This window comes from Rhinolophus ferrumequinum, chromosome 12 (genome assembly GCF_004115265.2).
Source record: "Rhinolophus ferrumequinum isolate MPI-CBG mRhiFer1 chromosome 12, mRhiFer1_v1.p, whole genome shotgun sequence".
NCBI lineage: Eukaryota > Metazoa > Chordata > Mammalia > Chiroptera > Rhinolophidae > Rhinolophus > Rhinolophus ferrumequinum.
Genome location: NC_046295.1, coordinates 38388019 through 38396252, shown reverse-complemented (window position 1 = coordinate 38396252; position 8234 = coordinate 38388019).

Sequence of the window (8234 nt, the reverse complement as noted above, 5' to 3'; positions counted from 1 at the left end):
TGTCTTCACCTCTGGGTGAATAAGACTTAATACAAAGCCAGATGGAAAATAACAGGCTTGACTATTGCACTCAAAATCACACAGACATTTGCGGGCCATCTTGCAGGAAATTAAAATTAACTAAAGTATAATAACATTTATACAGTAAAATAGACACTCCTTAAGTGTACAGCTTGATGATTTTTTTACATATGTATACACCCATGTAATCACTACCATCAAGATATAGAACATTTCTGGCACCTGCAGACTATGCAGAGTATCTATAAAAATGAACCTTCCCACTCTAAACTGTCAGTGGGTAGGCGGATGGCTTTTGTCCACAGATTTAAATGGGCAGGCATGAACATGCGATCATTTTAAAATTTCAGGGAGTCCTTATAGATATTCAAAGGGAGGCCCTAAGCTGATTGTGGGTGAGTGGGTCATGCATGGACCAGATATTGCTGTTTTGAGTAGTTGCTCTGGGATATGCCATCTTTCTGTGGCCCTCTTAGCTGGTTTTCCTCAGAGGAGCCACGTACTCCTTCCACATGGTTTGAGTCAACCTAACCCCACCCTCAGAGCTCCAGAGTTGGATGATGGGAACTAGACCTAAGCCAGTGAGCATGCTGCATTTCCCTGCTCACTATGATCGGCCAAGGGATAGACATGTGACTCACTCACAGCCAATCAAATGAGACTGCTGAGATTTCTGGGACAGAGGTCGGCCCACTCTTTCAGTTGGTGCTAAGTGTTAGATGATGTGAATAATTTGTTCAATTATTTTGCAACAATGAACACATCTGAGAGGCAGCCGGTATCAGGGAGAAGGAGCCAACAGACAGAGAGAAGGAAAGCTGATCTGCTAACATGGCAGAGCGCCCATATCCACCCATGTCCAAAATAAAATCTAGCCCTCGGCTTTTAAGTTTTAAGACTTAATCTCATCTCTTGCGTCAACCAGTTTGAATTGCGTATTTTGTCACTTGCAGTCAAAATGACCTAATATGTTTCTGATATCGTTAAATTATTATCTATAAGGTATTGAGGGGAATTTTTTTATTCTCTTAAAAGAGAGTAGGCACACAAGGAAGGAGAAAATGAAGAGAGGGAGGCTAGCATGCAAATTGTTGCACAAAAAGACAAAAGACTTGTTTTTTTAAAGACAAGGATGATGAATATTGTATTCACGTTTTTACATTCTATGTAAAATAATTTTGACTTTCTCAAAACTCTAGAAAAGTTGGCTACATATATAAAATGCCTTGTGTGAATGGTGTGTGTGGGGAAGTGGGGGAAAGGCCGGCAGGGTGGGTTCCACATTATATTAACATGGTATAGAATAAGGAAAACAAGAGGTGATGGAGAGATCATCCCTAAACTCAACATTAATTCAGCAGAATAGGAGCTTGGATTCAGAGTTCATCTGGAAATTCACTGAATTTTTCAGGAGTACCTTGGGCTTTCCACAAATCATGGGATGAAGGATTGAGTCTATCTCCTCTAGATCTTAAAGGACAGGGCGACCCCAACTAATTATAGCTTATTATTCCTAGGTGTATTTATTTGACAATAACATTATTTGCTAGTAAGAGTTTTCTCAACCAATTCTAACTTCAGATCCACTAAACAGGAACCAAAAAGACCAATAAATAAAAATCTACATGCAGAATAAAAAACAGATAATAGCAAGACATTTTCCAAAAATGTCTTGAAATAAGAAACTTGAAAATCAACAAACTACTCCATGTTACTGCTTTGCAAGAAGTCTGTTTGCCAATCCCCTAACATACCCAAGAGAACAAAATACATGCACTTTCCAGTGTTTTTTTCCCCCCAGTGTTTAACATAGCTGACTGTGTATACTGCTATGGCCAAATGGACTTAACTCACTTGCAGTCCTCTGAAATTACTAGTTTCTAGTTACTATGAGTAGTAATACTCACCACCCCATGATACCTTGGCAGGCTCTATACCCTCAGAAATTCCATGTGGAAAAACATACGTGTATATGTTCAATAAATTCTCCACTGACTAATTCTAATTGCAGAAAGCAATAGTATGTATAGACTAATGAAAAGGGGAAGCCAGATATTGCAGTATGGGTTCCCCAGGAAATGAATTCTGAGATGGGAGATTAATGTGCAAATAATTTATCAGGGAGTATTCTCAAGATCAAAACCTGCACAAGGGAAAGGTAGGGCAGGGGAAGAAGGAGGTCTCGGAAGGGAAAGAAGATGTGCTGCCATGCAGTCTAAACTAAGGCCTGAGGTGACCCCACATGGAGTGCTGAAGCTGGGAGGGCCTTTCAGAGTTTTTCTGAGTTGGGAGGAGGGAGCACCATTGGATGCTAGCTGCCTCAGGAAGGGATGTAACATTGGATGGAACAGCTGTGAGGACTGTCAGCTGACATCCTTCCCAGAAACAGCTGGAGAAATAAATCCTGCAGTCGTGAAAGGGGGAGCTGTGGCATGGCACACAGCATTCGTACCTCCAGATATCATTTAAGGTTTTGAAATTCAATAAATCTAGTGATATTCTAGACAAATTAATTTTTGGAGCAAAAATTAATATAAGGCCCAGTCTTATTTTACTATAAGACTGGGCCTTATATAACATAATATAATATAATGTAATGTAGTGTAGTATAATGTAGTGTAATGTAATGTAATATAATATAATATAATACCAGGTATAACATATAATATAGTATAGTATAGTACAGTATAGTATAGTACAATACCGGGTATAACATATAATATAATATAGTATAGTATAGTATAGTATAGTATAGTATAATATAATACCCAGTCTTATATAATTTTTGCTCCAAAAGACACATCAGAGCTGATTGTCCATCTAGGTCTTATTTTCAGGGAAACATGGTAGATAAATAATATTTAAGGAAAAACAAGATATTATAGCTATCACACTAATAATTGTAATATACCAAGGTAGAGTGAAAAACATTCCCTTTTTCCTGCAACACTTTATCAAAATCTGAATAGAGTTCTCAGGAATTTTTGCATTTTATTATAATAAAGGGTACTAAAGTGTTGGTTTTAGAGTAGCACCTAAAAACTTTAAGGACATTTTACTTTGTTTTGCCCTGTTCATAACTTAGTTGGCCACTTTTCTTGAGTGGGATGGGGAGGAGGGAGCTTTTGCATTATTTTCTTTTTTAGCAGATAATTTTTTAATACACTTAATTTTTAGAGCAGTTTTAGGTTCGTAGCAAAGCTGAGAGGGAGGCAAAGAGATTTCCCATATACCCTCTGCCCCACACATGCATAACCTCTCCATTAGCAACATCGCTCACCAGTGGTACATTTGATGAACCTACATTGACACATCATTAGCACCTAAAGTTCACGGTTTACCTCTGGCTTCACTCTTCGTGTTGTGCATTCTCCAGGTTTGAACAAATGTAGAATGACATGTGTCCACCATTATGGTATCATACAGAATAGTTTCACTGTGCTAAAAACCTGTTTGATACTTATTTTTAGCATGATTAAAACAACAGACAAGCTCTGAAGACAGCTCTAAAAATCATCAGCCTGAAAAAATTATATCTGGCTCATAAGATTTGGATGACTTCTGCTTGTATTCACTATTATTGTACTCTGTCGTCTGAGCTATCTGCACTTCTAATTGTAGTTTACCATATACAGGCCAAGTATATCCACCTGAAATAAATACGTTCTGAGCTCACCTGAGGCAGTGGGGTGAAGCTGATTTCTATGATGATTACAAAGGGTGACAAGGAGACACCTTTCCATTAATACTATTTAAGTATCCAGGCAAAAACCCTTTTTTTGCCCTGCTTTGGCCTATGGCTTAATTCTTTAGTACACCCTTTACTTCCTCTTAAGTTCCATTGTATCTGATTAAGCGAAAGGGAAAGTAAATTAGGAAAAGCCCAAAATACTTTGACAAATTTAGGTCACTGAATAGGCTTAAGGATTTTTTCCTCCTCATTAGAGGACTGAATTCATTCATTGTTTGTTCATTTGTTCAATCAGGTAACAAATATACATAAAAACCCCATGTATTCGAAGCCCTAGGGGACGTAACAATGAGGAGGAGATAGTCTTTGACTGTGAGAAGAGAAATCCCTACCTCCTCGCCTGCCCCATTATTTCCCCTGCTTTCCCAAAACACACATTCTCAGAAATAAACCTATATATCTATTTAATTCCTTCAGCTCCACTTTATAATACTGGGTATAACATATAATTATATTTTTAATGTCATTTTATGAGAATATGTCATTTTAATGAGATAATTTTACGGCATTGAACAACAGTTAGTAGTTTAAAAATGTTTTTGAGAGATCAAATCTTCCTTTACTAGCACTTCTTCCTGGATTTTGTCACCACACCGTCAGTTATAGTGAGTTCATAAATGAAGAATCAATTTTCTTTGTATCAGCAGGGCAATATGAGATGTGCCAGTCCTGTTAATCACTAATCACTACTGATAAGGATGTGGCTGAAATATGTCACCGTTGATAGTATGGGAGAAAACAGGCAATGTCACATAGGGTATGAATTGGGATATTACCAAGACTTGAATTTGAATCCAGGCTCTATCACATAGAAGCTGTGTGATCTCGGGCAAGCTATTTACCTTCTCTGAACCTTGGTTTCTATTCTGTAAAACAAACAATGCTACCTGCCTCAAACGCGTAAGGTAAGAGTTAAAATGTGGGTCAACCCCAAGTTGTCCCAGGCCTCGCCAGCCTTGGGGCATGAAACAGATCTTCTTAAGGACAGAGATTAGGTTGCTAGGGCTGCCATAACAAAATACCACAGGTTGAGTAGCTCCAACAATAGAAATTTATTTTCTTGGAGTTTTGGGGGCTGGAAGTCCAAGATCAAGGTGCTGGCAGGGTTGGTTTCCTCAGAGGCCTCTCTGCTTGGTTTGCAGATGGCTGTGCTCCCTCCTTGTTCCTGTGGCTGTCCCTCTACGCACGTGTACCACTTGAGTCTCTTCCTCTTCTTGCAAGGCCACCAGTCATGTTAGATTAGGACCCAACCTAACCGCCTTGTTTTAACTTAATCACCTCTTTCAAGGTCTTATCTCCAAAATCTAGGGTACACTGGGAGTTGGTCTTCAACATATGAGTTCGGGGGATACAATGCAGCCCAAAAGATGTAGTAACCCTGCATGCACTGTCTTGTATTCATTTTTATAATGCAGGACCTCAGCTCAGTATGAATCCCAGAAGGTATCCTGTGGGTACTCAGGGCTTTCAAGTTCTTCTATTCTTGCTCTGCCCAGGAAGCCACTGTGGGGGCTTCTCCACCCTGCTCCTGCCTGAGCTCTCAGTGAGGACACGAACATCTGCACCCAACGTGTCTTGCCTAGTGCTGAGGATGCCCAGGTGGTGCCATCCCCTTTGCAGCCTGCACTGCCACACAGACAGGCCCATGCAGTGGGGAGACCACCACTCTCCCTGCTCTGTATCACAGCCTGTCACTAGGCCTCCAGCCAGGCTACTTATACCTCTGTGTCTCAGCGTTCCTCATGAAACAGCTGCTTCATCATCTGTCTGCAGCCTCTTGCCCTAGAGGGTTTGGACAGTATAGAATCAAATGCCATGCTCTGTTCCCTACCCTCATCACGCCACATCAGCCACCAAGGCACCCCTCCCACTGCAGGTTCAGCCCAAAACCTCATTGACATTGACTTCTGGTGACCTCACTACTGGGTCATTCCCTTGCTCAGGCAAATCTGAATCTCAATGCCAGTTTAGAGCAGGACTCCCTTATTCATAAACCTTTGTACTTTTCCAACACATTTCTTCAACAGATGACCTGAAGGAGACACTGCCATTAGATCCTGATATTGCTATCTTTGCCACTTGGCACGCTGTCGTGGGTAAGAAGGTGGAGTCTGCAGTCAGATCGCCTGGGCTTAAATCCTTGGGCTGGATATTTATCTTCCTTAAGCCTTGGATTACCTATCTATAAAATAAGTATAATGATAACTCTTACTTTGTAGGATGATAATAAGAGTTAAAATAGTAATACATGTACTGAATTTATCCCTACCTGGGATATTACTGCTATCATTATCATCTAACATTTTCTGTTTGCTAACTAGTCTAGTTATTTCTTTCAGGTATTATCGCATTTAGTTCTCAAACAGTTCGATGAGGGAGGTGCCATTTTGATCTTGATATTACAGATGAGGAAACAGGTAAGTCAGCAGATGGCATGGTTAACAAGCTAAACCTCCAGGACTCAATCCGGTTAAGTCTGACTGCGCACAGACTGTGCTCTAAGCACTGTGCTTAGTAAGTGATATTTATTATTTATATTACAATAGTCATGATCCATTAGTCAACAGAGCTTATATAGATGATAAAAGAACTTCAGTAAGTGAAGTGAAAAATACAAGGCTTTATAAGAAGTAGTGTTTCTTTCAAGGATCTATAATCTCATTGGAAAAACTTGTCTACGTATGTGAAAACAGAACTGAAATGACAAGGTGTTGTTTGCCAATGAAAAGTGGGAATGAAATACACTACGAGTTCTGAAGACAGAGAGGGACAGCACCATGGCCAAACAGCACAGGCAAGGAAAACTTCATAGCAAAGGTGAGCATGATGCCTGGAACATAGAAGCTTTTAATGATCGAATACGTGAGGCAGTCATTGAAGGATAAGTAGAAGCAGGAGAAATTAAAGGGAGGAGGAAGGAAAGCATTTCAGAAGATTGAGGTGAACAAACAAACTGCTAAATTGGAGGAAATGCCAATATTGTTTAGATTAGTAATTTAAAGTAAATTAATAAATACATCTATTCTCAGATACATGCAAAGCAAAACTACTTTCGCAAAGCTCCCTAACCTCTTTAACTTCAGGGCATACAGTATTTAGAAAGTGGTGAGATTTTACACTGGGGTAAATGAAAGAGGCTTCTAAAAAATAGAGCCTCAGAAATCCAACCCAGGCCTCATCAGCCACCCAAGGGCTGACAGGAAAGAGTATCTTGGTTCTAACCCTATTCTAAACAGCTAAAAAATAATTGAGGAGCATAGAAATGAACCGAGGTTTCTCAGTGTGTTTTTATGTCATTATAACCTGAAGGTGTCTAAAACAATAAGCTACACATTACCAAAGTAAACAGAGAAACTGTACAATTAATTTTACATTAACTCGATGATGAAACCAGTCCAAAGGTTTAAGTGAGACAGAAGAAAAGACGCCAGCCATGATGGATGAAAACAAATTAGATTTTGTGATTTCTGCATTTAAACACTCAACCAGCAAAAGTCAAACAATAACGACAATAAAAAGTACAGTTTTATTAGGTGATGTCTGGCCACACAGAATGCTAGAAACTAGGTTTTATTTATGAAATGTTGTATTAGCACAGTCCACCCGAAACAGCAGGATAGCACATGCATGACTACACATTTTGGGTGGCAGCACGTCATCTCCTGCCTCCAAAGCTGTTTGAAAGAGAACATTCCATGTATTTTGCATGATTAGTACAATGGAGTGGACACCAGGACACAGCAGTATCACTTTTAGACACAGGCGTTAGGGGCCCTGTCTCCTGGGACACATAATTTAGAGTGTTCTGCTCTGGCTTTCCACAGACAACACCCCTTCTTATGGGGCAAGGAATTCATGGGACCAAAGGGATGTGCCCACCTGGAATCCAGCTGTCTCCTCCCCACCTTGACCAAATGTCTTCAGGCCACTTTTGAGGACGTCTTCAGATCTCATCCCCAAGTCAGTCCTTTGGAGAGTAGACTGTACTACTGGTGTGGAAATCTCTAGCTGGAGGGTAACCAAGAACCTGCTGCCTGTGCGGTGTGGACAGAGAGGAGTCTGGGGTGTCCATTCCACTTGCATAAAGACACTCATGGTTGAGGGTAGAGCTGGGGTATAAGGGTTGAACAAGTGTTGGGGCCCAGCTCCCCCCCCGCCGCATGTTCCAATGTGGAACTTTGGGAAGTCTGACCATTCTAAATTCAAACCTAGCCCTCTAGATCATTATAAAGGTACACTTGCTAAGCTATACTATTTATCGGGTGGTCCGCTTGATTGATCATTTTAAAAATTTAGACATAAGATATGTAGATCATCTTTGTATCCTCACCCTATGCCCCACAAATGGTGTGCTGGGCCCAGGAGACACAAAAGTCGGACAGAAAGTAGGAAAGGACAAGGACCTAGAAATTCTGACTCCCATCTCCTCTTAACACAGGGCTAGGAAGTCCATGGCATAAAC